Here is a 27,105-nt window from a genome sequence, read left to right as displayed (position 1 = left end):
AGCCCCAGGAGCCCCAGACACAGGCTGAGGGGAGAAGACAGAAGAAGGCAGATGCCCACGGGCTGGAGATGTGGGGAGGGAAGCAGTCTGCGCCCTAGCCCCTCTGTGTGTGTCCCCCGCCTCTGCGGCCTGCTGGCTGGTGGCAGAAATCGATAGCTGCATTAACGCTGCTCTTGCTCTACTCCCTCCCTCCTCCCAGCTCCAGGATCTGGCTCTGCGTGTGGGGCGGGCAGGTCAATTAGAAGTCAGCTCCCTCTGACACAGACACAGCCGGGCCTGCTTTCAGGGCTGGCACCCTGGCTAAGTCTCTCTGCTTCTGTCTCCATCCCGAGTCTCTCTTGGTGGGGACCTAATCTCATGTTCTGTTCATCTCTGGCCTCCTCTTTGAATCTCTCTGATCTTTCATTTTTCTGTCCTTCCTCAGGGACAACTCCCCCCAGCCACGCCCCACTCCCCCCAACCCCAGGTCCTGGGACATGCTGACTTTGGGCCCAGAGGACGTGATATGTCATTGAACAGGTGCTGCAGGCAGAACACTGGTTTGTCAGCCTCAGAAAGTGAAGGTGGGGGGTACACGAGGGGGACTGGCACACAGGGCAACTCAAACCCCAGAGTGGACAGATACCAACGTCTAGTCCCCAAAGCCTGGTCCCCAACCAAGCCTGTTCCAGATCTGTCCCTGTACCTGGCTCATCTCCTTCAGACCCTGGGAAAAGCTGATGCCCTGGTCCCAGTGGACCACTGACCACAGGGCTCACGTGCCCTACTCATGGAAGGGGAGGACATAAGAGAAGAAAGACCTTCTCCCAGGCCCCGGCCTCGACTGCAGGGCACACAGCAACCCCCTCCCAGGCCAGGAAGGGCCTGGCAGTGCCCAGGCGGCAGGGGAGGAGCTGGGGCTGCGTTGAAGCGGAGCGGGAATGAGCGGGAGGGAAAGCTGGCGGGCAGGCGGGCGGCGGCGGGCGCATCCATCATCGGCCCTGCCAGGAACGCATCCAGCCCCCAAAAAGAAATACTGCGCCTGAGGAGGGACAACAAAGGGCTCCGTTTCATCAGTAATGCGGAGCCAGCGCCCCGCCGCCCCGCCAGCCGCGGTCAGCCCACAAAGGACCCCTTTGTCCATGCAGGAGCCGGGCCGGCCGGGAGCTGGGACCAGGGGCTGACGGGCGGGGACAGAGCCCAGGGGGCGGGGGTGAGGGGGGGAACCCAGGCATAGAGAGCTGGGGGGCAGAGGGGGACATGGGACCAGAAGAATAGAGACAGGTGGTGGGGACAGAGGATCACGAGACAAGAGAACTCGAGGGGTGGGGTCAGAGAAAGGGACTGAGAGAGGACAGGGCAAAGGGTCAAGGTTAGAGGACAGAGCATCATAGGGAACACAGACTGAGGCAACTGGGCTCAGAGACGCAGGGTACCTGGCCCAGCTCAGAGACTAGAGGATCTGAGAGACATGGAAACAGAGCCCTGAGGAGACAGTCCCAGATGCAAGGACCTGGGGACCAAGAGAAGGCAGGTGGACATGCCTACAGGAGAGGCAGGCAGAGGCAGAGGTCGGGGGAAGCCAGATGAGACCCAGCTTGTCTCGAGCCCCAGCCCACTCTGGCCCAAAGCCTGGGAGGAGAAAGGAAGGAGGGCTGGGGGTCAGTGGGTTCCTGGTCTCAGGGCCAGGCTGTGGGCCCCACCTCCTATGGGCTAGAGCTCACTTGGCTGAGCTGGGAAGTGAGGGACAGTCAAAGCTGGGGCCCCTCTCCTGACAGTGGAGCCACCTCTGCCTCTACCCCCAGGCCCTGGTCAGCCCCAAAAGACACGGGACACCGTCCCTCCCTAACCAGCTCTCACCAAGCGACTCTCAGGCTCCCTTAACTAACCGACCCTATCCGCTAGCATTTATTGAGCACCTACTGTGTCCCAGGCCCTGTACTCTTATGCTTTACCTGTCTTCTCTCCCTCCTTGACTCCTCCCCAGTACTCAGGGAAAAAGGAACTATTAACCAATTTCAGAGATGAGGAAACTGAGGCTCAGGGAGGTTCAAGCTGTCAGGCCAAGGTCAAACAGCCGGTGCCCAGTAGGGCTAGAACTTGAACCCAGAGCCCAAGTGTTAGTCACCCTGCTCTGTGACTGCCTTTGTTCTGCCAGGGAAAGGTGACCCAGCTACCCCGAGGCTGCCCCCACCCCCCCAGGGTTGTTACCATGCCCGTCACCTTTACATGGTCGGGGGGATGAGCTGTCACAGACCCCAGGGGAGTGTCCCCACCTGCGGGGCTTGGAGATACCCAAGCAGGAACCCGGAACGCTGGGCCAGTGACATCATAATGCCAGCTGGCAATGAGGTCACCAGAGGTGGTGGCAGAGCTCTCACTCCACCCTCAGTGCCAGGGGAGCCAGGATTCATCCCCAGCAGGGCTCTGTCCTGAGCCCTTCAGGCCACACAGCAATGGGGGAGGGAGGCAGGACAGGCAGGCACTGTGGGGTGGGATAGTGCTGTCTGCATGGAGACATGCACACAGGTGGCCACAGTGAGATGTTCTAGATGTTCAGCTGCACACAGCCTGCACCACCTACCCGATAGCGGCCCCATGCCCTGTGGTCCTGGGGAGACAGTGCAGGATACAGACGCACAGCTCTGGAGGGGTATGCAGGAGCTGGGCTGATGGTCACATGAACTGATGTGAAAAGAGAGAGCGGGAAGGGGACTGAGTGGGGCAAGGGGACCTTTCTGGAGGAAGGGGCTGCTTAGCCTGTGAGTTAAGGATAAGGAGAGGTTACCAAAGGAGACATGAACCTGAAAGCGTTCCTAAGAAATGGGGAAGTGGGTGCGAGGTGTGGCTATGAGGTTGGCAGGGTCCCAACGGGGTGGGGCTTGAGGTCAAGGGCAGGATTTTTTTTAACAGATTTGCTGAGGTACAGTTTTTACTTACTATAAAATTCACCCATTCAATGGTTTTTAGTAAATTTACAGAGTTGTGCAACTATCACCAATACCAACGGCAGAGTTTGCACAAGGCACCATCCCTCCCCTACTCCTCTGCTGGCTGGAATAGCCTCCCAGCCGTCCTGCCTGCTGAAGGAAGGCTTCCTGGAAGAGGTGGCATTTCATCAGGGCCTTCAGGACGCCAGGCACTGGCCCAGCAGAGCCCGCCATCGTCTATGTAGGCCCGGGTTGCAGACTCACACACCCTGGCTCATCGCACCCTTCCCCACACTTCCGTGCCCACTCCTGACATCCCTGCTACACCCCTTCACGCCCCTCCAGCCACCTTGATGGGCTGGTGTCCTTGGTCTCCAACGGAGGCAAGATGGACAGACTGACTGATGGTGGGCAGGCCAGTGGTGGCGGGGAGGGCAGACCACAGGCTACGGTGGTTGAACTGAGCTGAGCAATTGGGTGTGTGTGGGGGGGGTTTCCATCTCTGATTTCCATGATTCAGCCTGGGGAGTTTCCAGAGGGAAAAAAAAGCCCTACTCAGGCCCAGGGAGACACACATAGGGACACTGGTCTTGGAGGCCAGGAGAAATGCAGGCCCCACTGGAGAGCACAGGGCACATATCCAGCTATGGATGGACACACACATACAAGGACACATTGACCACTGTTAGCACCCAGCAGATGGCCTGGGGTGGGACACGCCCTCAATACCACTAGGGCCTCCCTAAGACTAACACCCCAAGACCAACTGCCAAGGACAGAATGGGGGTGAGGGCTGCAATCCTATTTCCCTGACTCCATACCCCCTGGCCTTTTATGCCCCTCTTCTCAAGGCAGGCTCAACCCCCTTGCCTGAGAACTGAAACATGCTGCTGAGAAAACCCAGGAGTATAGGGGGCTCTGTTCGCCCTTACAGAGCTCCCAAAAGGAGCTGCAGGAGGGGATAAACCCATTTCATGGACAAAAAACGCTGAGGTCCCGGGCAGGAGGTATTCCCTGACCTGGGGCTCTGGGGAACAAGACAGGGGTCCTGGGACACCTCTGATAAAGACAAGGCCTGCCTCAACAGGTACCTCCTTTGGGCCAGGTTCCTTCTCTGGAAAAGTCAAAGGACCTGGAGGGCCCTCCTTGCTGTGTGACCGTGGCATATGGCCTCTGAGCCAGTTTCCCCATCTGTAACATTGCACCACGAGGATAACAGCTAACGTGTATGGAGACCTTCCTATGTGCCAGACAATGGACATGGCTTGTCTCATCGAATCCTCATACCCACTTTCTGAAGGAAGTACTATGATTGCCCCATTTAGAACAGGCAGTTTGATAAGCAACTGTGATCTGGAGAAAATGATGGCCTCCCTGTTTGGGAGCTCCTGGATCTTAGACTAAGGTTTCCTAAAGTGGAGATGTCTGAGCTGACACTAGCCTGGGATCAGAGCCCACACACTTACTTAGGACCTCCCTCCCGGTGGGCCTCAGCACAGGACAAGCCAGGGAAAGCCAGCTCAGAGATATGTGGGCCAAGGAATTGGTGGGGACAGGGCACATATCCATAGGACTGGCCAGGGGACTGAGTCTGCAGGCCCAGGTTTGTGGCTCCATCCTGTCCCTTCCTGTTGACTTTGACACCCTGCCCCACACTGAGCCTCAGTTTCCATCTGTAAAATGGAGAAGAATGGTTCTTGCTCCTCACCCCAAACTGCAGGAGCCATGAGCCCAGAGGGGCCCATGGGGAAGGAGGTGGAGAGATACAGAAAAAAGACTCCAGATAGTGAACACCCCCCCGCCCCCATCAGAGAGGCCAGAATTGGCTCTTGATGTGATTTTCAGATGGGGGAACTGAGGCCTGGAGAGAAGGGTTTTGAGCAGGCCATAGGGTTGGGACCAAGCCCCAGATGATGTGAGGCTTATTGGGGTAAGCATTCAGACCCCTCCCTTTCCTATCTTCCCAGAGGACACGATAATAGCAGACCCTAATAATGAGCACTCACTCTCTGCCAGGTATTGTGCTAAGCATTTCACATGCATTTTCTCACTGAATTCTCTCTGTACCTTGCTAACTAGTATTAGCCCCATTTACAGATGAGGCTCACCTGCCTAAGGTCACAAGGTCAATAAACGGCAGAGTCTGGATTTGAAACCAGGTCTCTATGACTCCAGGGCCTGGCTCTCCAACACTGGCCAAGGGCTCTAAGGCACGTTTTGGCTGGAGGGTGAGGTCCAGTTCAGCTCTCAGCCTAGGGGAACCCTCTAGGTTTCTCAAGGGTCCTGGGGGTGTGGTTCTCAGGCTCTGGGCAAAACACGTCGGGATGCTGTTGCAGAGAAGTCTGCAGCTGTACCTTAGGGCCCAGGAAGACAGGGGAAGGGGCTGCGGGTGGGCCGGACGGGCCAGGCTGGGCCAGAGCTCCGGGCATTCCGGCGGCCTCCGCAGGAAGCAGAATGGGACGGAAACCGGCTCCTGCTCCTCCCCCAGAATCCTGCGGGCAGCCCAGCCGGCCTGCACAGAGGCCCTCTTTGTGCCGGCCCCAACCCGCCACCCGCGGCTGGCCCAGGGTTTTGAGTTTCCTGGGGGGTGGGGGCCCCCACCACTGCTAAACCTCCAGCTACCTCCCCCTCTCAGGGGCGGTCACAGCAGTCCGCAGCTGGAGGAGGAAGTGAGTGACGGCCAGGGCTACCCCAGAGACCCCGGTGGGCCTGAAGTCTGTCCACATCTCACTCCCCCAACACTTACACACCCTAATCAGGGGCTGGAGGTGGACAGAGGGACCCAGAGACAGAGCCTGAGAGACTCCCCTGAGCCTGACCTCCCAGCCAGCGCCATCAAGCCCATCCTGACCCACACAGAACCTTCCCATTCCACTCCATCTCAGTGCTCTTGTGCCCAAGGTGGTGGACATCCATGGAGGCCGGCCAGGTGGGTAGGGTGGCCCATCTGTCAACCACCATTTCCTACTTTTCAGGGGCTCCCTGGACACACAGGGTGCATCAAAAGGGAAGCCTCAAGCTCACTTCAGCATCTCAGGGGACAAAAGCTCCTTGGGTGTTGTAACTGCTCAAGGAACACCGGGCCCCAAGGAGCACACTCGGATTGGAGTGTGTATGGTGAAAGCAGCACTAGGGACAAGTATATCTGTGTGTGCCCACCTGGGAGGTGTGTCAGAAACCTGTGCACGCTTCATGCATGAGAGTGTGGGTGTGCGTGTGTACAGTCTCAGCTGTCACTCTGTGGGTTTGAGCACTGATGAACACATGGGGCTTAGATACCAGTGGAGGTGGAGGTCTTTGTGTGACTCCCGTGTGTGTACGAGTGGAATGTGGCTACCTGCATCTGTGGACGTATGCGTATGACCGAGTGTGCGTGTGTCCAAGTAGAGTGGTTTACGTGGTGGCTGGATGTTTGTGGGTTCTTCTGGCCTGTGAGGGTGTGCGCGCGCGTGCAGGCGTGCATGCGCTCACTGTGAGTTGTCTCAGGGCCTCTGAAGGGTTCTGGGATGTGAGTCTGGGGCCCACCTGGCGTGGGAATGGTGCAGACAGGAACTGACGCCAGGTGCTGGGGCCCCTGTGGAAACAGGAAGTTGCCCACAGGTACGCCTGGGCTGTGGTGGAGGCTGGGCTCCGTCCAGGTTCAGTTTGTCCCCCTGAGAAACCAACCCAGGGTTCCAATGGCCAAGAACCTGTCCCAGCCCCGAGGGAGGCACCTGCCTTGTCTGCCGTTCAAGACCCGACGGCTCTGGCCAGCATCTGCCTGGCCTGAGCGTGGAAAAAACTGGAAAACAAAAGCCCCCAGACCGCAGGCCCTCCCTGCAGAGGCGTGGGGGAGGCAGGCAAGAGGAGGGAGGCTGAGGAGGAGGGAGGGAGGTGGCGCTGCAGCCCCGGAACACAAAAATAATGAGGCGAGAGGGGCCATGGGGCCAAGCCGGCTGGTTCCAGAGTCGCTATCTGACCTTGACAGATGCCACAGCTGGGCGCCTGGAGAGGAGCCGCCGCCACAGTGCTGCCGAACAGCCCCCCCCAACCCGCCCCCTCCCCCAGGCTGGGCCGACGGAGGTTCAGGCAGGCCCCAGCCACAGGCAGCCACCCCACCAGGTGGGAGCAGGGAGACCTCAGGGTGCAACCCAGTCAGGCAGGGGGGTGGGGGGGGGTATGGAGGCAAGAGAGTGGGGGCAGGGCCGCTGCAGGGCACGGAGGCGGCAACCGGGGTCTCCTGAGGGCACCCTGGCCCTCAGGTGCGGCTATGTGTGTGAGAGACACACAGAGCATGCTACTGTGCTTGTGTAGCTATGAGGCTGAGGGTGTGTGTGCAAGAGAAGCCAAGTGAGTGCGGGTGTGACAGAGACGAAGCTCATACTTGGGTGCACGTGTCCTTGGGGTCACTGATCACTCCCCTGCCCCCTTCCAGAGCCACAGCTATGCTGGTGGGAGCGAGCCATGCTGGGGTCAGGGGTGGCGGGGTGCGAAGAAAGCCACAGGCGCCCCGCACCACCAAGTTCTGTCACTTGCAGATGGAGGAGAGGTGGCCCTGTGGCCTGCCCGGGCCTCCCCTTTCTCACACCATGGTGGTGCTCCCGGGCACAGTGATGGGCTCGGGCTTGGACACCACCACTCTGGGGACACCAGTGAGGGGCTGGGGTATGAGCTGCTGGAGGGGATGCTGGGCTGGAGGCGGATTAACAATTCTGAGCACTGGCTGCATAATTAAAAAATCATTACGGCAGGCGGGCGGGCAGAGCCGAGTGTGAGCTCGCACTCAGAGCGGGTGGGGACACTGCCATGGCGCTCCCCCTCCCACCGCTTCCCCGAGGAAAAATCCCACCTGCTAATATAATTATGGAAAAACACAAGCACAGAAATTCGGTTTCAGCAAACAACGTGCGTTGAGTGCCCAGGGCCTGCCTGGCCCTCAGCACAGTGAGCAGGCTGGTCACCAGTGCCCAAGGCTCCCGGCAGTGAGGCAGGCCCTGCTGGGTCCATACTCCAGACCCCTACCTCCACCCCGTCAGCAGCCCCCAAGTGGGCGGGCGGGGGACATGTAAAGCCCAGCTCCTCAAATTACAAATCCAAGAGAAAACTGGCCTGTCCTGATAGTGGACAAATGGGGAAATTGAGGCTAAGGAATCTGTATACGCTTATTGTGTTTGTGGCAACGCTGAGAGGAAGAGTCGGGTCCCGCTTCACCAACGCAACAGCTCAGGAACTCAACCCCATCCCCATCCCCATCCCCATCCCTTCCCCTGTATCCCTCCAGCTTCCCTATCTCATCAGTCATCCCCCAGCCCCTTCCACTCCCGCTGGGAGGAGCAGATCTCTCCCCGAGACTGAACGGGACTGTTCAAGCCAGGTGACCCAGCACCTCCCAGCGCTTACCCACGCCGGGACCCCCAGCCTCCCAGTTCAGGGACAGGGTGCCCTGGGCTCGTCTGGGTTAAGCTAGGCCAGCAGGGCTGGCTCCCGCCACGGGCAAGGCGGCCAGGTCTGGGGCACAGGCCCCAGGACGGCAGGAACAGCAGCCATCACCTCCGGCCTGGAGCGGGCGGCGGGTGGCGCGGGGAGGGGAGCCGGCCCTAATTAGCCGGCCAGGGACCCGGGCGGGCGCTGGGGCAGCAGACGCAGAAGCCGGAGCCGCGCAGGCACGTCCGCGGCCAGGAGGCGGCGAGGAGCCGGGGAGCCGGGAGGCCGCGGCGCCCTGGGACGCGGTGGGACAGGCAGCCTGGGAAGGCCCGGGCGGAGATTCCGCACCGAACAGGCCTGGCTTCCCTCATTCCTTGGTGCCACCAGGCGCAGCAATTAGAGGCTTTCAAAGTTTGTTCTTAATTGGTTTCATTTTTGCCTCATAAATGATTCATGGCCCTGGAGGTCTGGGAGGCAGAGAGAGTGGCAGGGGAAATTTGGGGAGGCTTTTGCTGGGAGCCAGGCCCCCTACCTGAGGCTGGAGAGGGGGCTGCAGCCTTAGCCCAGTTGATGACAGGGCCTGGGGAAGCCTTGGGCAGGTGGGATCCTCCAGCAAAAATAAAAACCCAGGCCCTCTCCTTGGGGCACTGACTAATTAGGAACTGCAACTTCTCTGTAGACCAGAGCTCTGCATCCAGGCCCAGAGCCACCGCAGCTGCTGGGGCCCTGGGAGGGTGAATAATAATGTAATGATAACAAAATAACAGTGTTAATAGTAATAATAAAGATGGTGAACACTTAAGAAGGAGTTCTCACAAAGTTTCAGACATGAAGCTAAGAACATCTCTTTTAACCACCCACCCTACACCTCCCAAGCACTACCAGGAAGAGGTACCAGTATCCCCATTTTACAGATAAAGAAACTGAGGCTTGGAGAGATTAAGGTCTCTCCTCTGACCCTCTGATACCAGAACTCCTCGCTCCCCAAGGTCTCAGGAGCCTGGGACTCAAGGCTGGACACTGGGAACACTGCCTGCCAGGTGAGTTAGGAGCTGCAGGTCCCAAGGAAGCCTGCAGAAGACCCCACACCCATCTGGGCCAGGTTAGCTCTGCCCCTCACAAGGCTGAGCAATGTCCTCAGAGGGCGTCAATTGGCCCAGCTGTCAAATAGGCAAGCAGGAGCCCTATGACCCCCACCCAGTGCTAACTCTGTGCTGGGCATGGGATTAGAGAGATGTCATGGACCCCACCCTCAGGAAGCTCCCAGTCTAGGGGAACATGGATGGACACACACAGAGAAGGGTTTAATAAGAGTCTGTGCATAGAACTCCGAGCGCTTAGCCAGTCGCCTGCTGGGAGCTTCTTGGAGGTAAGGTGGGCAGAGGAAGTTTCTCCCCTTTAAGCCCATACCCAGCCCACACAGGATGCTCAGGGAATGGGTGTGGTCCATTTAAACCTTAGGCTAGAGGTCAGACCTTGAAGAAACCCAGAACTACAGACTACATCAGAGGGCTATGGGATGCAAAATGCCCAGCTCAGCCTGCCCATGAGAGTCACTTTTATTCTGAACAACTATGAGAGGTGAGGCCTACACAATTAACTGCAGGGCCCACTTGGTCCCTGGGGACATCCTGGAGGTTAAGGAAATGCACTAAACAAATCCAAGAGTAGATGCTGTATGGACTCCCCCTAGAGGCCCCAGGGCTCTGGGCCGCTAGCTGTTGGCTCTTGGGTGCTTCACAAGTATCACCTCCTCGTGTGTCCTCCAGCTCCAGTCCCAACCACATGCACCAGATTCCCCTCCAAAATCTTGGCCTTCTCAGGCTCTGGCACCTGCACAGTTCCATTGGCTCCCTGCTCTCCCACCCATCCGGCCTCACCAGGCAGTGAAATAGTCTGGTGCCAAAGTCAGATGCTTCAAGTGGTTATACCTCCCTGTGCCTCACCACAGCCCTCTGCGTGGCATATACGATCACACCTGTTTCCCAGATGAAGAAAATGAGGCTCTGAGAAGCTAAGGGACTTACTCAAGGCCACACAGCTTAGGGGAACCCAGACCCAAACCTCTTAAAAGCCCATGTGCCTCACCTTGCTGGCCTCCTACAGGTCATATCCCTGACCTGTCCCAGGCCTGGCCACCTCTTGCCCCAGCCCCAACCTATCCTCAGTCTAGACAAAGACTGGGTACTGAGGTACTGTGTACCGAGTCCACACTCCTCCAGACACTAGAACCTGGTCAGGCTGTTGTGGTCCGGGGCCCTGCAGGGGACTCAGGAGGCAGTAGGGTTCCCTACATAACCCAGGGAGCCCTAGGGTATGGGGCCTCCTGCCTCAGCCCAGCTGGGTCATCCTGAGGATTGGGTGGGGTGGTGGGAGAAGTCCCCATATGCACATACAGGGTAACACAAATGTCTGAGGAAGGGGAAGGAGGCGGCACAATGATGCCAGGGAGGAAGGGGTTGGCCATGTTCTCTGGCCCTCTCTTTGGGGTACAGTCAACTTTAAGGCTCCTATCACACACACTTGGGAGGGGGCTGCCTGTGGAAGTGTTCATCCCTTGCGAAGAAGCCTAACTTTTATACACCCACTACTCCATCCTGCTGGAGAATATAGCTGAATGCCTTGTCACACCCTCTGAGCCTCAGTTGCTTCATCTGTACAATGGGCCCAATAATGTCCCTTGAGCTCTATGGAAAAGACTTTGGGAATAGGTTTAGAGGTTTCCCTTGAGAAAAGGGATTCGGAAGAACTGGACAAAACACTCAGTAGTCTATTTTGGCTGGGGGCACTTGAGACACTGTGGTCAGTGTATAGTAGAAGCTTGACAATGGCCTGGTGAACACACAAACAAGTGGCTGAGTTCAGAGTTCAGAGTTCAGCTTAGCCAGTCCAGGTGACACACCCTTCCCAGGTGTCCCCTCTGGGCCAGGACACTGGTCTGCCCAGCCAGGTCACCAGGGTCTCCCTCCCCAGCCTGCCCAAGAAGCTGCACGTCCCAGGTGGGTCAGCACTGACGTCAGTAGGACCAGGTGGGCGTGGAGCCTGCCACCTCCGGAACCACCAATTAGTTAACTTTTTCAAATTAATTTCCCAAGCAAAATTCCATAATTACATCTGTCTCCATCAGCCTGAGCTGGGCAGGCAAGAAGACCCCGCAATGAGATGGAACATGACCATACTAGGGGGTGACCATACTAGCCCCAGGAAGAGGTCAGAGAGGCACTGGGGGTTGGGTTTCATCCTGGCAGGGTGATTGTCTGGCCTCCTTATGGATGCTGAATGAGAGGGGAGGGGGCCAAGAAGCCAGAGCCCCCCAGCCAGGAGGTGGAGGGCTCAGGGACACCCATGCCTGCCCAGCTCATCCTGCTGCCCCCACCCCCCACCCGGTGCCCCCAAACTACAGTGGGTCTTGGCAGGGCCCAGTAGCAGCACCGGCACTGCAAGGCTGAGGAGGCCGCGACTGCAGCGTTCTAATTTCCCAAAGGGGTTGAGATTAATTAGCTCACACACAGGCGCAGAGAGGAGAGGAGAGTGGGAGCTGGGGCGGGTAGCGTCAGGCGAGGAGCTGGCTGGCGCTCCCCCCACCCGCCCGACAGGCAGTCAGGTGGCCTTGACAGCCTGGGTGCTCTGAAGGTCAGTGGCCAAGCCGGCTGAGCCAGCAGACTGGCACTGTCTCCTTCCCAGAAGCCCTGAGACCAAGACGGGGGGTGGGGGGGGGCGGTGGTGGTGCAGCAACCAAGAGGACAGCTGGTGGGTGTGGTAGGTCACCATAGATCGAGTCTGTGCCAGGTGCTCTGTCCACACCATCTTGTTTTATTCTCCCAGCAGCCAAAAGAGGTAGGCACCATGGTCTTCCCATTTCACAGATGAGAACACTGAGGCTCAGAGCTGAGTTAAAGTCACCCAAGTTGTTGATGGTGAGACTAAAATCCAAGTTGGCCCATCTCTAGAGCCCACCTTGCTCCCCCTGGATCCCATGCTGACGTGAGGTCTGCAGGAGCCCTGAGCCTAGGGGACCTGGTGACCAGTTGCAGTTGCAGGGCCTGTGAGTGTGTCTGTCTTGACTGTGACTTACCTCCATCTCAGAGAATGTGCAGGGCAGACTCTCAGTCATTTTACAGATGCAGAAACTGAGACCAGAAAGGGGAAGTAACTTGCCACACAGCACAGGGCCCCAAACCCAGACTTTCTGCCCCTCCGTTTAAGGCCAGCACCAACTTCCAGCAATATAAACCCAACTCAGTGACCTTTAGTGAGCCCTGACCCAGGGCCACGCTGTGCCTGGTGCTCTCTTTAGCTAACCAGCACACACTGATTGGGGCGGTGGGGGGATGTCACTGTGGCCCCTGTGTACAGAAGAGGAAGACAGCTCCAGCTCAAGGGCACTTTCTTAACTACTCCCTGTAGGGCTCTCCAGAGAGAGGAAAAGAGTCCCCAGGAAGGTGGGGGGTGGGGACGGGAGAGGTGTGACGCTGACCAGGCCCCTAAGCAGCTCTCACAAGACTAGCAATTGACCTTCCCAGAACTTGTCTGCAAGGAGATCCCTGCAACCCTAAGGAACATCAATCTGCTCCCTGGGGCATGCCCTGACTCCTACCCCACTCCCAGTGAATCATGTCTGCAGCAGACAAGGGCAACAGGGCTCACCCTCCCCAGGCTTAAGGGGTCAGCAGTCCCAAGGTTCTTGGGTCCAAGATAACACAGGGCCCTAGGAGAGTCATGGGGCTGGGCATAGGTGGGGAAGGGGATGGCCCAACTAAGAACATTACTCATCATGTGGATTATGGGAGATGGGTAGGAGTCCCCCAGAGGCACAGGTTCAGGCCATGAAAGGGTCCAAGTGGGGTTTGGAGTCAGGGTTCCTCTCCCACTCTGCAGCCTCCAGCTAGGTGACCTCAGACAAGGGGCTTGATCTTGCTGAGCCCATTCCCTGATCTGTGAAATGCCCACCATGACAGCCCCACCCCCACCAGGGTCTTAGAGAGGATGTATGTGAGGTTCTCAGTGCGGGGCCAGCATGCACAGGCGCTCAATAAGTGAGAGCTGTGTTGTTATTTTTACTGTCATCATCAGCCAACACGAGAATGAGTGTCAAGGACAGCTCAAGCCAGGAGTGCTGGGTAATCCAGGTTGCAGCCCCAGTTCTGCCACTGTTTGCCTTTGAGTCTGAGCCAATCCCTTATGCCTCAGTTTCCCCAGCCTGAAACAGAACATTCCCTGCCCTGTCCTCTTACCTGCAGGAACACGGGGAGGTGAGCACACGGTAGGGGTCTGAAGGCTACAAAGAGGGCAGCACTCAGCTGTCCTTTTCTGGCCACAGGAATAACCCACCTCTACTTCCTGCCAACCTTTCCTCCTACTTCCCTGGCCCCCCAGCCCTGCCTGCTCTATGTCAGCACTTCTTCAAGATCCCACAGTCCCAACAGCCCTTCCACAGGTGTATACTAAGCCCCTCACTGCCCTGCAAGGCCACATTTGCCACCTGGAAGTCCCTGCTTGAGTCTAACTTGTGGCCTTGCTACCTGTTGGGGGTTAGGGGACAGAAAAAGTCTTGGAACCATGGTTGGCTCTCTGTTTCCACCCATACTGTGAAGCCCCCAGGAATGTCCACCCAAGGACCCCGGGTTCCTCTGCCCCGGGTCCAATCTATTCCCAACCCTCCCCTTCTCTGTGGCCCCAAGCCCAGCCTCTCCACTCCCACACCCCAGCATTGTCATCTAAGAACAGTCCTAGAGAAGGGTAAATCCAAGACATTCTAATTAAGGAGTCCTTGCTGTGGGGTACTACTCCCAGAAAAATGCCAGCTTTGGTGGAGCAGACAGGTGGAAGGGAGGGCTGGACTCACCTGGAGATCCAACTGTGACGTGGTGAGAACCACACCCCACCACCTACTTCAGCTCTTGCAGTTTTAAGACACAGAGATAAGGGTCATACCCATTTTATAAGTGGCAAAAGTGAGGTCAGAGAGGTTGGCACACTGGGCCATGATTTACACAGCAGGCAGTAATCAAGCTCCAAGTAACCAAGCCAGGTGTGGAGCCCAGCCCTGTCCAACTCCAGAGTCAATGGCTCAGGAGACATCCAGTCCTCCTTACTGGCCACTGCTGTTTGTTTTCTTCAGGATGCCTAGGCCCCTCTCTTCTCCTCGACCACTGACCAGGCCTTTATGGGGGAGACCTACGTGGCCAGGAGATGGGAGCCAACATGGGCCCGAGTTCACCTGCCCCTTGACCTCTGCTAGGCTGTCTCAATCCTGTGGGCCCAGAATGATCTGCAGTCTGAGTGTTAGGTGACTGTGTCCAAAGCCCTTCATGACCATGAAGCCATCCCCATCAGACTCAATTCTCTCATCTGAAAAATGATGTACTTTTCAGTGTATGAAAAATGGGTATGCCCCCAGTCCTGCTCACTCCAGGGAAGGCAGGCACCAGCCCCAACAGGCAGCAGAAACATAGAGACTCCCTGAGGGCATCCCTCTAACGCAGCAGCCCAGCCCTTCCTTGTACTCAGGCCAGATCTGTATCCATTTTGCAGGCCAGGGACTAAGAACCAGGGGCTAAGTCTGAATTCTAAGTCTCAGGGTGCTGGCTGCAGGGCAGGAGGGGATGATGAGGAGCTTGGGAACCAAGAGGACAGAGGAAAGCGGGTGCCAGGGTGAGCAGGGAGTGTGAGCTGACAGACTCCTGAGGCGCAGCCCCCTAGATCAAGGGAGTCTCGTTCCTCCCCAGTCTCTGGCACCCCCAATCTCCCAAGGATCCAGCTCCCTGAGTGGGGGGAGCAGCTGGCCACTTGGCGCTCCCAGGAAAATCAATTCTCCACGGCTTTCCTTCTCCAGCCTTTCCTCTTCCTAGCTCCTCTGCATCCCTCCCCCATCGACCCCCAACCGGCTCTGCCTGGACCAGGGATCCCCATACTGGAGGGCAAGTGGGTTTAACACTTCCACGCCTGAGACTTGGGCCTCCTCCCCCAGAGAGCCAGCCTGAGGGGTGGGAAAACGCCTCCCTTCCCGTGCCCACCTTGTAGAATTCAGCTGACTCTACATGGCCGAGGGCTGGGCCTCTTTTGTGTGAGCCTACACAGGGGCCTTTGAGTGAATGGAGCCTCAACCACGCTGCGAGCGCGCGTGTGCGTGCCAGGCTTGGTGCGGTCAGCGGCCCTGGCCCAACTCTCCGCACCATCTGGGTGAGCTGTGGCCGGAGGACGATGGCCTGAGGCCGTGACAGGATGGAGCAGACATACAACTGCCTTAATGGAGCCGTGTCCCAGGGCCCCAGCACGCCCACGTGTGACTCTGTTTATCCATTCGCCTCTGCGCATGCCAGTGTGCGTGTGCGCCAGAGGCTGGGGCCGTGAGTGTGACAGAGAGCGTGCTTCTGGAGTGTGCACAGTGAATGTGACTGGGCCGTGCCCGTGGGGGTCAGCCGTGTGTGCTGGGTCGTGTGAAACGACGTGTGCTGAGTGACCGTCTGTCCCAAGCGTGCACCCCCAGGGGTGCCGCGCGGGGCGTGCGTGAGTACGCGCTGCCTGCCAGGCCGCAGGGCCTCGTGGGGCTGCTGGGGACGGGGTGACTCACGTCTCCTGAGCTCATCCCGCCGCCAGCCCGCCTAGCTCACCCTGCTCTGCTGGGCTCATGCCGCCAGCGCAAGGGAGGGGGTGGGGGGGAGGCTCAGGCAGACGCGGCAGGGAGGCCAGCTTGATAAATAACCTGCTGCTTCCCCAGGCCTCTGAGAAGGGGAGGCTGCATCATGGGGAGAAGGGGAGAAGCGGGGGGAGGCAGCCCTGGCCCCCACAGCCCAGGCTACGGCTCCGGTTCCTGTTTCATCGAAACCTGAGCTGGGAAAAGCCTATCGGGTCATCTTGCTGTCCTGCCGGCCGCCAGGCCCAGGCAAGCTGCCCCTCAGGGGACAAGCCCGCAGCCTGGCCGCCCAGCCGGTGGGTGGGTGGGTGGGGGGAGGATATTTCTGTCCAGACTAAATGCAGCTCTAGGCCTCTGTCTGCCCCCCCACCAACAGCTGCTCCCAGGGGCCCCCTGGCTCTGCAGGACTGACTAAATATAGCCCCCCACCCTAGCAACCCCCAATGTTCACCTCTTCCCAATGACCCCACCCTCACAAGGGTAGGGAGAAAGCCGGGGAGCCCACTGTGTGACCCTGGGCCAGTGTATGTCCCTCTCTGGGCTCTCAGCTAGGAAACATCAAGTATTACTCAGCTCTAGGCCCTGACCTGCCTAACAGGAACTATCGGAGAGAAGACAAAGGTGACTAAATTGGGGTCTTTGTCCGGGGAGGTAGGGGCTGAGGTCCCCTCCTTCAAAATGACCCCAGCCTGCTTCAGCAAAAGAAAGCCTGGGGGAGCCCTCCCCAGCACCCCAAGTACCTTTAGGCTTATAAACATGGCCCCCTTCACCCTGCCTATTCCTTGCCCAGGCTGGGCAATACCAGGCTCCTCTGACCTGCCTCAGCCGGACCCTGGCCAGGATACAAGTCGTGCCAGGCTTTGGGTGGGGGGAGACGCAGGAGCATGACAGCTGCTATTTCCTGCAGGCCACAGTTGGGCACAACCCGGATTCCTGCCTGGCTCCACACTCCACCAGACAGCCTCTCCCAGGCTCCGGCCCTCAACAGGGCACCCCTTCCCCAGTGTCAGCACCGTCATCAGCCGGGGTCCCGGTCCCACTCCTCCCACTCTACTGATACAGGCAGGAAGAAGGTGCCGGATGCACCTTCTGGCCTGGGCTGGGGAGAATGGTGGTCTCTGCAGGGTTCAACAGGCGGGGGACGCAGCCCCAGCTTCCCTCCTCCTGCCTGCCTGCCCACCCGGCTGCTTCCCCCAGCCCCACACGCACCAAATTCCCCACATGCCTGTCTGTCTCTGACAGCTCGCGCAAATACTTGGCTGCGCGGGCACCCGCTGTTCTGAGCCCGCTGCGCCTCCTCCCCTGCCTTCCCCCGGGGGCTCTGCAGACGCAGCCAGGAATGGGAGGGGGGCCAGAGCCAAGAAGCTTGGTGGGCAGTAGGGGGAGTGAAGGCGGGAGGAACCGGTCTCAATTCCGAAGCACCAGCCCCGGCCCCCAGGCCTGGGGGAACTGAGGGACTTGGGAGGCCACCATGAGCCAGCCCTGGCTGGGCGGCAGCTGCTGACGCCCCCGCTGCCCCCCGGAACCTCCCAGGAGGACCTTCCGGAGGCCTCCCACTCGCCTCAGCCGATGAAACAGCATCTGCCGCTCCTGCGGTGGCAGCTCAGGACAGGGCGGAGGGCACCGTGAGGCCCCCGGGGAAGGCTTTGAAATCTGGACTATGGCCCGGCCCCTCCTCGCAGCCCGGCCCGCCACCACAGGCCCAGCCCCAGAGTGTGGGGGGCTGTGTTCCAGCCCTCCTGCAGTGTGAGGGGCACACCTGCCCAACTGCCAGGCCTGGGACGTCTCCATCCGACTGGCTGGGGGCCTTGTTTGCCCCAACTATCCTCCTTCCTGCTTGCCTCGCCTCCCTCCCGGGGGACCAGTGGAGGAAACACTTCCTGAGAACAGCTGGGATTTTCCGCTGGACATTGCGCCTCGCTGGCCAGCCCCTTATCTCCCCCCACCGGCACCACACTCATTCCTTCTCCCAGAGTCACCCCTTTAGCCAAATCATACGCCCACCCCGCAGCCAAGGACACCCCTCCTCTCCCCACTACTTGCCTCAGCATCCCCAGTACCCAGCACATATCCAGGCACAGAGCAGACAATGAATGAATGGCCTCATGGAATGACACGCTCCATTTTGCAGATGGGTATACCGAGGCCAGGAGAGAGCCCAGTGAGCTAGGTCTCCCATCCAGGGTTCTTCCTGAAGGAGACTCTGTCTGCAGGGCCCTTCTCTATCATTTCCCACCTGCCACACTTTCTGCCCCAGGAACCCATTCAGCCTCCCAGGCTACTGGAGGCATTAGGACGACTCCAAGCAGAACTTCTCAGTGCTCTGGGTCCAAATGCCCAGCTGGCTATTCAGTACTACTCGCCCAACTCTCCCACAGCGTAAGGGTGGTCTTAAAAAGAATCCCAACCGTATTGTCCTTGTGACGCTAGACTGTGGGGTAAAGCCTCCTCTCCCCATTGCACAGATGGGGCTGCTGAGGCCCCCAGGGGAGGGGGGAGCTGCAGGCAGCCGTGAATCAGAGGGGGAGCTGGGAAGCCGCCCGGCCCTGCCGGCTGTCGCTGGAAGCAACAGCCTGCATTTCCTCCTCACACTGGTGCCTTGGGGAAGCGTGGGCAGCGGGCGGGCAGGCACTGCCGTGAGGACCCCTCCTGCGCCTGCAGGCCAGCCGCATCCCCGTGCTGCCTGACTGGGCCCACACAGCCCACTCCCCGAGCCGGCTTCATCTACAAAGAGGGGTAGACCAAAGGCAGAACTGGGTTTCTGTCTAAGGTATGTACTCATGTCACTTGAGGGCACCACAGGGAAGCCCCTCCCCTCAGATCCTCAACGTTCCTAGCATCAAACAAGATTGAAACATGACCATTCATGCATCCTTCCAGCAGTAAAGCCCATGGTTCTGTGATTCTGGAATCCCAACACGACAAGAATCCTGACAAGAATCCCTCAGCTCCAAGCATTCTATGATTTTAGACTCCTGTGACTTAAAATTCTAGGCCACCAAGAACGGACGCTGCCTGGAAGAAAGGGGGCCAAGCCCGCTCCTACCTGCTGCTATGCGCCCAGCTAACCAATTTCCTATCTAGCTTTGGGGGAGGTGGCTCAGGCAGGAGAGGGTCTGGGCTCTCCCATCAGGGTCAACAGGAAATGGACGTGAGGCTGTGGGGTGGGCGTGGGGGTCATAAGCCTGGGGATACAGCCGGTCTAGTCCTGGAGGACAGGCCACCACCTCGTGGCACACACAGCCACTGACGCTGCAGCTGTCAGGAAGCCCAGCCCTCGCCAGAGCAAAAGTGGGTGGGTAGGGGTTTGTGAGCCTGCACCCTCACCCTGTAGCTCAGAGGGAGGACGGGCGTCAGGTCAGGGCTGGTCTCCCTGCTTCTCAGGTTCCAAGCCAAGCTCCACGCTTCATCTTCCTGTCTTTACCACCCACTGCTTCCTCCTTCCCACCACAGTCCCTTCACCTCTCAGGCTCCCAGGCCAGCTGGCAGCCAGCCAGGGCAAGGTTCCCAAGCCCATTTGATGGATGGAATAACTGAGGTCCAGGGAGAAGACATGACCTGCCCCAAGGGCTCAGCCTCAGCAGCCTACTGGTCTCTGGCTGCATCTCTCAGCCCTGCCCCCCAAGCTCACTTTCCAGAATCCTCTACAGGGCCAGTGGGTTTCCACAGACCATTCTGATCACCAGCATAAGCACATCTCCCATTCTGGTGTCCCTTGAGAACACTCAATTCCACAGCCAATCACCTGGTCATTCATTAATTCATTCTTTCATTCACCCAACTAGCCAATCAGCCCATCTTCCCACCAGATGCCAGGCCCCTTGCCAGGAGTCTGGGGGCCTCAAGAAGGAAAGAGAGCACGGCCTGTATTCAGTAGGCATTTACGGAGTGCCTGCTGTGTGCCAGGCAGTGTGGACCACCACACAGAGACCAACCCTGGCTGTCCTCTTGGTGTTTATAGCCAGTCAAGGGCTCAGCCAGGACCCAATCCCACTCGTCAGCAGCAAGTCCTGAGGCAAGTCATAAACTCTCCAGCCTCAGTTTCCTCATTTGTATATGGGAATGCTAACAGCACCCAAATCACTGGCCTACTGTGAGGATTAAAGGAAGTGAAGGCTAGAAAGCTGTTCACACAGTGCCTGCCCACAGGAAGGGCTTAGGATGGGTTAGCCATTGTCATCACCATTGTTACGACCTATTATGATCATTACAGTAATAATTGGGGGACAGCAGTTGATTAGAGCAGCAGCTAAAGCTCTTCAAACACTTAGCTGGTGCCAGGCACTGGGGGGTACAGGAAGGAATCACTGCCACATCCCATTGCAAGGCTGGCAAGGAGCGGACTCAGTAAATCCCATAAGCATCTGATGAATGAGAGACTCAATGACAAAAGGCATGGCCCTGCCTCCAAGGAAGGTACACTCCATCATGTGTTCATGTATGCTGCACATGTATGTGCAAGAACTTAGTTATGCATATGAATGCGTCTACATGGGAAACCTGGGCGGTCCAGCAGGTTACGTGGGAAGCGGGGTAGCAGTGAACAGAACGCAGCTGCTGACGCCGGCTCAGGCCCCCCACCCTACCCTACCCAGCCCCTGCCAGTGATCATAGCAGAGCCGAGGGGATCATGGCAAAAGCAAGGACCAGGCCCAGTAGGGAGAGGCCCGGAAAGATGCTTTGCATAGTTCTGACCACCAGATTACAGGCCTAGGCTAGGCCCCTAGGTGGAGGTGTGGAGGCTGCCAGGTGCTGTCCCACACGAATCAGGCCCCAGCGCCCGCACTTCATGCCTGTCCTGGCACGGCACGTGAGGGTTCCTGCTGGCAGACGGGGCAAGTCCAAGGAGGTCAAGGGAGGTCATGGGGAAGAGAGGGAACAGTGGGCCCAAGGGCCATGTGGGGTCTGCTGGACAGCGGAGGGTGGGTACAGGGCTCCCCCGGGGCCACCGGGCAGGCCTGGCTCTGCCCTGCTGGGGCCAGCAGCTGGAGGGAAGTAAATATAGCGTGGGGCGTCCCGGCCACATTCCTGGGAGGCCAGTACGGCCCGCCTGCCCGCTGCTCTAGGCAGAGCGCAGCAGCCAGGGCCCAGAACTGCCACTGCCCTCTTCCCAAACAAACAGAAAAATAAATAAAACCAGCTCTCATGGCCAGCACAGCTGGGGGGAGGGGGCAGGAAGGGGTGGACCCAGGAGGGGGGGCAGACAGGCGCACCAGTTGCTGCGGTTTCTGTTCTGCTGGGAAGGAGGAGGCCAACAAAAGAGGAAAATGGAGGGAAAGGGCAGGGAGATAGTCAAGAGACGGGAGAGGAGGGGAGAGAATGCGCAGGAGAGATGGAGGGTGTGACAGGCAGAGGTGCAGGGGAGGCAGGTCAGGAGGGACAGGGATGGTGTCAGGGCTGGTTGGGGGAAGGCAGAGGCAGCCTTGGGGTCAGTAATTCCGCAATTCAGCGACACGGATGCCCCGGGCGGGGGCGGGGGGCAGCAGGCAGACAAAGGGGGCCTGTGCGCTGGGGCAGGGGGCCGGCTCCAAAGGCCATGAAATATTAAAGACCCTAGGCCAATGAGTGACAGAGGTCATAGAAATAAGGAGACTAGCCAGGGAGATACAGGGACCCTGAAGCAGATCCCCTCCCAAACCCGTGCCTGTCGCCCTCCATCACCTCCTGAGCAGAGCCAGTCTCCCCCAGCTCTCCTCCTGCTGTGGCTGCTTTCTGTCTTTCCATCCAGACGGAGGACAGGCTGAGGGTGGGAGGGGCCGTAGGGATTAGTGATGGCAGGGGACCTTTGCGGTTCCCTCTTCCCTCTGGCTGATCTGCACGCAGCCGGCCTTCCAGAGCTGCCAGCCACCCTAGTAAGAGGGCCAGGAGGCCTGTCAGCACAGCCGCTGCCACAGGCGCCTCCTGGGGAAGAAGGGGGTAGACATCCAGCTTCCCCTTTACAGAAAAAAAATCAGCCAAGCCACCACTTTCCACAGAGACAAGTGGGAGGGAAGGCCATGCCTCACAGCTCAGCTGAGCCAGCTAGTAAACGGGCAAGCAAGCCAGCAGGTCATCCCCTAGCCCTCCTACCCACCCAGGTCCCATTATCAGCCTCATGACCTTGGCCAGTCCCCTTGTCTCTGAGCCTGTGCCTTCACCAGCTCCACCCCACCCAGGCTTGGTGTGAGGAAAGAAATAAGAGGACAAGTAATACTTTGAAAACCTGCAGGGGCAGCTGGGGCCAAGCAACTGCATGCAGATAATCCTGTGAGGTCAGACCCATTATCGGTCCCATTTTACAGATAGGGAAGAGAAATCCAGAGAGGCAAAGTGATGTACCCAAGGTCATACACCTGGTAATTAGCAGAATGGAGACAGAAATGCTAACCATGAGCCATGTGTTCTTTTTTCCTTTTCACTGGGGGATACGAAGTCCTCATCACCATAAAAGCCAACTTTTATTGAATGCTGACTGTGGGTTAGCCACTGGTGCTGGGCACTGCACAGCCATCCCTGTGTTAATCTGAAAATAGCCTTGTGAAGCAGGCACTCTTATTATCCCATTTCAGGGATAAGGAAACTGAGGATCATAGAAAGAACACATATGGACCAAAGGTCATATATCCAGCTAGGCAGTGACATGGCCAGGATTTGGAGCCAGCTCTGACTCCTGAGCCAGTGGTCAAATACACTTGCCCAGGCAAGGTCAAGGCAAGGGGTTAGGAGGACCCAGTAGGGGGGAGCTCAGTGATCCTATTGGTGCCTGGAACAGCCAACAGGAAAAGGTCAAAAACAAGGTCACAACTGCTATGCCAGGGGTCGTCAGCAACTGCTCTGGGAACAGGAGATGGGCAGAGCCTGTGGGGACCCAGAGTGAGGGCACTGCCTAGGGGCCTGGCCAGAGTGATCTGCCTGGTCTACCCAGAGCTCATGTACCAGATTACACAAGCCCCTTCCCCCAGCATGGGGATACTGAGGCTGGTCCAAAAAGCCCTGTCCTGTTGGCCCCCAGGGCTGCAACCAGCACCCCAGGGCCAGTGTGCCAGGAACTAATCACCCCCACCTCCAGAGCCCTCAGTGCTGGCAGAAGAGGGGGCAAGATCCCCTCCCTCCCTCCCAGGCCCTGTGAGCCCAGAGGGAGGCCAGCATCAGAGGCAGGAAATGAAGAAGAATTTGCGATCTAATTGAGCTGGCGGGGGATTAGGCGGCAGAATGCAATTACAGGGGCTGGAGCAGGGCCAGGGGCACTGACACCCCGAGATGTGGCCTGGCCCAGGTGACTGGGCCTAGCCAGTCTCTGGCCAGAGACACCCTATGGGGGGAGTGGGCGGGGAGGGGGAGACAGGTGGGCAAAGATTGAGGCCAGACCGCTCTTCAGCACACACAGGACTACAGGGTTCCAGCTCCATGAAACACCCAGAAACAAGAAGTTTTCCTGAGAATTCTCCCCCAGGGAACAGTCCTGTGGACTCTCCCATGGGGAGCAGGAAGATAGGAACACACGCTCTCACAGGCTCCACTCATGCATGTACACACATGTGTTCATGCTCCCAGGAAAGCCCTGCAGATCCATGTTCACTTGCAGGGGGACAGACTCCCAACCTGCAGACACACAGCAATGGCCCTTTGCTGCCAATGGCTCCAGCAAAGGGGGGAAAAACACAAAACAAAACAGAAAAATAAACCCATGACCTTAAAATCCTTTTATTCCCATAATCACAGGCTGCCATCGCCGTGGATACGTGCTGTCACCCCGGCCCCAGCCTGTCTCCCTCCATGGCTTCCAAAACTCCCAGCAGGCAGGCAGATGGGGAGGCTGCCCAGTTACTGCCAGGGAGGGCAGGGGAGGGGAAAGACTGGGTGGGAGAGGTTCAACATTACACACACTCACACACTCAGGGCCTCAATCAGGGAGGGAGAGACTCAGAAAGAGAAAGGAACATAGACACCAGCCACCAAAGACAGACATAGACCATTGTCAGCACAGCTCAGATATGCCACTCCCAGAGTCACACACACTTTCTCAATTCAGATACACCACTCAGGGAGCTACACACTCCGATATTTACAAGCATATATAAAACACACAGATATACACAAATCATGAACACACCCTCTCCAAAATTCTAAGCACACAGAACTCAGAATATACACATTCCTAGATTTACAGGGACAAATCCAACTTTCAGATATAGGCTCTCAGGTTCACAAACACACAGGTATATATGCGATGCATACACAAACTCCTAGATCCACAGACACATGTCCTGATTCACAAATATACATATGCTCAGACTCCTACACCCCAAGATAGACAGACACACATTCAACACACAGAGTCACAGATAAACGTCTTGAGTCATTAGCACACTCACCACCCAGATTCCCACATCTCATACCAACAGACTAGACCCACACAGCCTCATCCAGCAGCTGACACTGCCTTTGACTTTAGGGGGCAGGTGGAATGGTTGGAGATTCCTGGGTCTTTGAGGGGGCAGTCCTTTCTTATTGCCCGCAGCCTGGGAGGTGGGCTCAGAGTTGGGGGGAATAAAGGGGGAAGTAAGAGAAAGCAAAAAAAACTTGAGTGGGATATTCTTGTTGGGCAGTAGCGCGTGAGTAACTGGGGAGGCTTTTTGTGGTCTGGTGAGTTCCAGCTATGAGCGAGAGTTTAACTATTAATACACTTAATCAAGGGCACTTCACACACACACACACGCACACCCATACAACCACACACACAGGCTAGGATGGAACCAGGTGGTGGGGGGTAAGAGAGGTAGAGCCCCAGGAAAAAAAATGGGAAAGCCCCATTCAGGGCCCCAGGAGGTAGTGAAAGAGGGCGGAGTTTCTACCCTGGGCCTGCCTCCAGAGCAGGGGCAGAGTCAGTGATTCACTTCTGCACTCCCAGAAGGGTGGGGCTTGACACACAGTAGGTACTCAATAAATACACACTGGACCAATGAATGAATAAGTAAATTATATATAAACAGTGGGCAATAATAATAACAACAGTAATAATAAGTGAGCCCCACCCCATCCTTGGTCAATTAAGGCATGCTTCAGAACACCGTGCTTGGGGAGCTAGTTCTGACTTCATGATCACCCCACCAGAGGCTCTAAGAAAGTAGGCCTGGGTCTGGCTCATCAGTATCCCACCATTCCTCCACCCTATCCTGCACCCTGGAAAGTCAGCTGACCTCAGCCCAGCCTACATCCCTCCCTCCCAGAGAGACCCCCATCTCCATTCCACTCTCCCATGAATAACTAGATGAGGTCCTAAAGAAGGTGGGGTATTTAATTCCCAGAGACTTGATCCTTTATCCAGATGCAACCCTGCCCCCCACACTCCCATAAGCCTCAGCTTCACATCTGCCAAATGGGTAGAAGGTAGGCAAGAAGCTGGAAAGAGGCAGCAAGAGTTAGGGGCCACAGTAGGAACCCACAGAACACAGGTTTGAGCTGGCCTGGGCCCTGGATGCAGAATCGTCCCCTCCCCTTCCCTTCCCCCACCCAGCCCAGCCCTGCCGGGTGGACATTCCAGGCCTCACGTGATAAAGACGAGGCCGCTGGCCCACGGGTAAGTCAACAGGCTCTGTCGGGGGAGAGATAGGAGGCCCTGGCCAGGGTCACCTGCTGAGCCGGGAAAACAGCCGGGCCCAAATACACACATAAATAAGGCGCCAACGGACAGCCAGTCAGCCAAGGGTCTGTCTTCTGCAGAGGAACCTCTGCCCCCACCTTGGAAAGGGAGGTGGCATGGGAGAGGGAGGTGCAAGGCTAGCTCCTGCTTCCCTGGGAGAGCCCCAGGTCCTGCCAGGATTGGAGGTGGGTATGTGGGAGCGGTGGGCTTCTACCGAGAGCCCCAGGGCTGACTGAAAACTCAGAGGCCAACCTCCCTCAGCTGTTCCCACCCCTTCCCAGGGCAAAAACCACCCCCTCTCCCTCCTCCCCAAGGAGAGAGGACAATTTCCGTTCTGGGAAGGGGGTGACAGCTGCAGAGCGGGCCATTACCCGCTCCCCCCCCCCCAAGCTCTTGCTTGAGTCTCATCCAGAGAAACTGCTAAATCAACACTACGCAGTAGTAGGTAGCGCTGGCCTCAGTCTCCCCGCATCGCTCTCAAAAAGGGGTTTGGGAGGAGGCTTCGGGTCTCAGTTCCCGGGTTTCCTAAGACGGTTGGCACCTACGGTACGAGGGTCTTTCGGGAGGGGGATCAGGGCAAGCTTAGGCCAGCACGCCCCCTAAAAACATCTAATTTAAATGCTCTCAGTTACATGGACAGCCATCCCCCAGCCCCCCCGCCTCCCGCCCCCGCGGGCCAGGGCAGCTGAGGTGGCGCCGGGCGTTCAAATAGCGCTCCAAACAAGTCCGCAGCGACCGCGCACGCAGCCCCCGCCAGGCGGCCTCAGCGGAAAACTTGAAAGGGACTCTGTTTGCCGGCCGCCCTGGGGCGGCTCCGGCGGGGGCGAGGGCCGAACCAACGTACACGCCCCCTCCCCAGCGCTTCCTGCGCAAACGCGGAGAGGCGGGGGGGGGTGGGGGGGGGCTGGGCCCACCACAAAACCTAGGACTCCGAACAGCGCCCGCGGCGCAGGCAAAGGCGGAGGTCAAGAGGCTGGCTCGCCAGAACCCCCCCTTCAGCCCCTTCTATCCGAGGACGCGACTCTCAGACCACCCAGGGTCCAGGGGGCAAAGTAGGGCGCGGCTGCCAACCCTTCAGACCCCCGTCGCAGGAGACAAGAGGAGGGAGCAAGTCTTCCCGGATGAGTCCCTACAGAACCCCCCAAATCTGCAAGGTTCCTCCTTGCAGCCCGTGGCACCAGCCCAACTCCGCGCACCCCTTCCGATTCCTGAAGGGGGGGCCGGTGGGAGACCAAAAAGCGATCTTGCTCCCTCATTGGGCGCTTCAGCTCTTCTGACAGGTCCCGGAGGCGGCCCCCCATTTAAAAACTGGGGTCACTCACTTTCTGTTGATCCTACAAATAAACAAAGCCAGGCGCACCCTGCACTCCCCGCCGGAAAGCAGCCCATTACGGGCGAGGACAACTTCCCCCAGCAAGAAAATTAACACATTCTTCTCGCTGCGGTTCGGCCCCTCGCTCTGGGGAAGAAGAGAGGAGGGGGCTCGGGGCCAAACTTCACGGGTAAATTTGGGGCCAGAGCAGCGAAGCAGGCGC

General features: G+C 58.1%; 1 protein-coding gene across 2 annotated transcripts in view; it reads right to left on the bottom strand.

Annotated features, from left to right (window-relative positions):
• Positions 1 to 27,105, bottom strand: part of CXXC5 (CXXC finger protein 5) — a 34,129-nt gene that overhangs the window by 5,547 nt on the left and 1,477 nt on the right. The gene's annotated exons all lie outside the window — the stretch shown is intronic.

Source organism: Eubalaena glacialis, chromosome 4 (genome assembly GCF_028564815.1).
Source record: "Eubalaena glacialis isolate mEubGla1 chromosome 4, mEubGla1.1.hap2.+ XY, whole genome shotgun sequence".
NCBI lineage: Eukaryota > Metazoa > Chordata > Mammalia > Artiodactyla > Balaenidae > Eubalaena > Eubalaena glacialis.
This window is presented reverse-complemented; position numbering and strand designations above follow the sequence as displayed.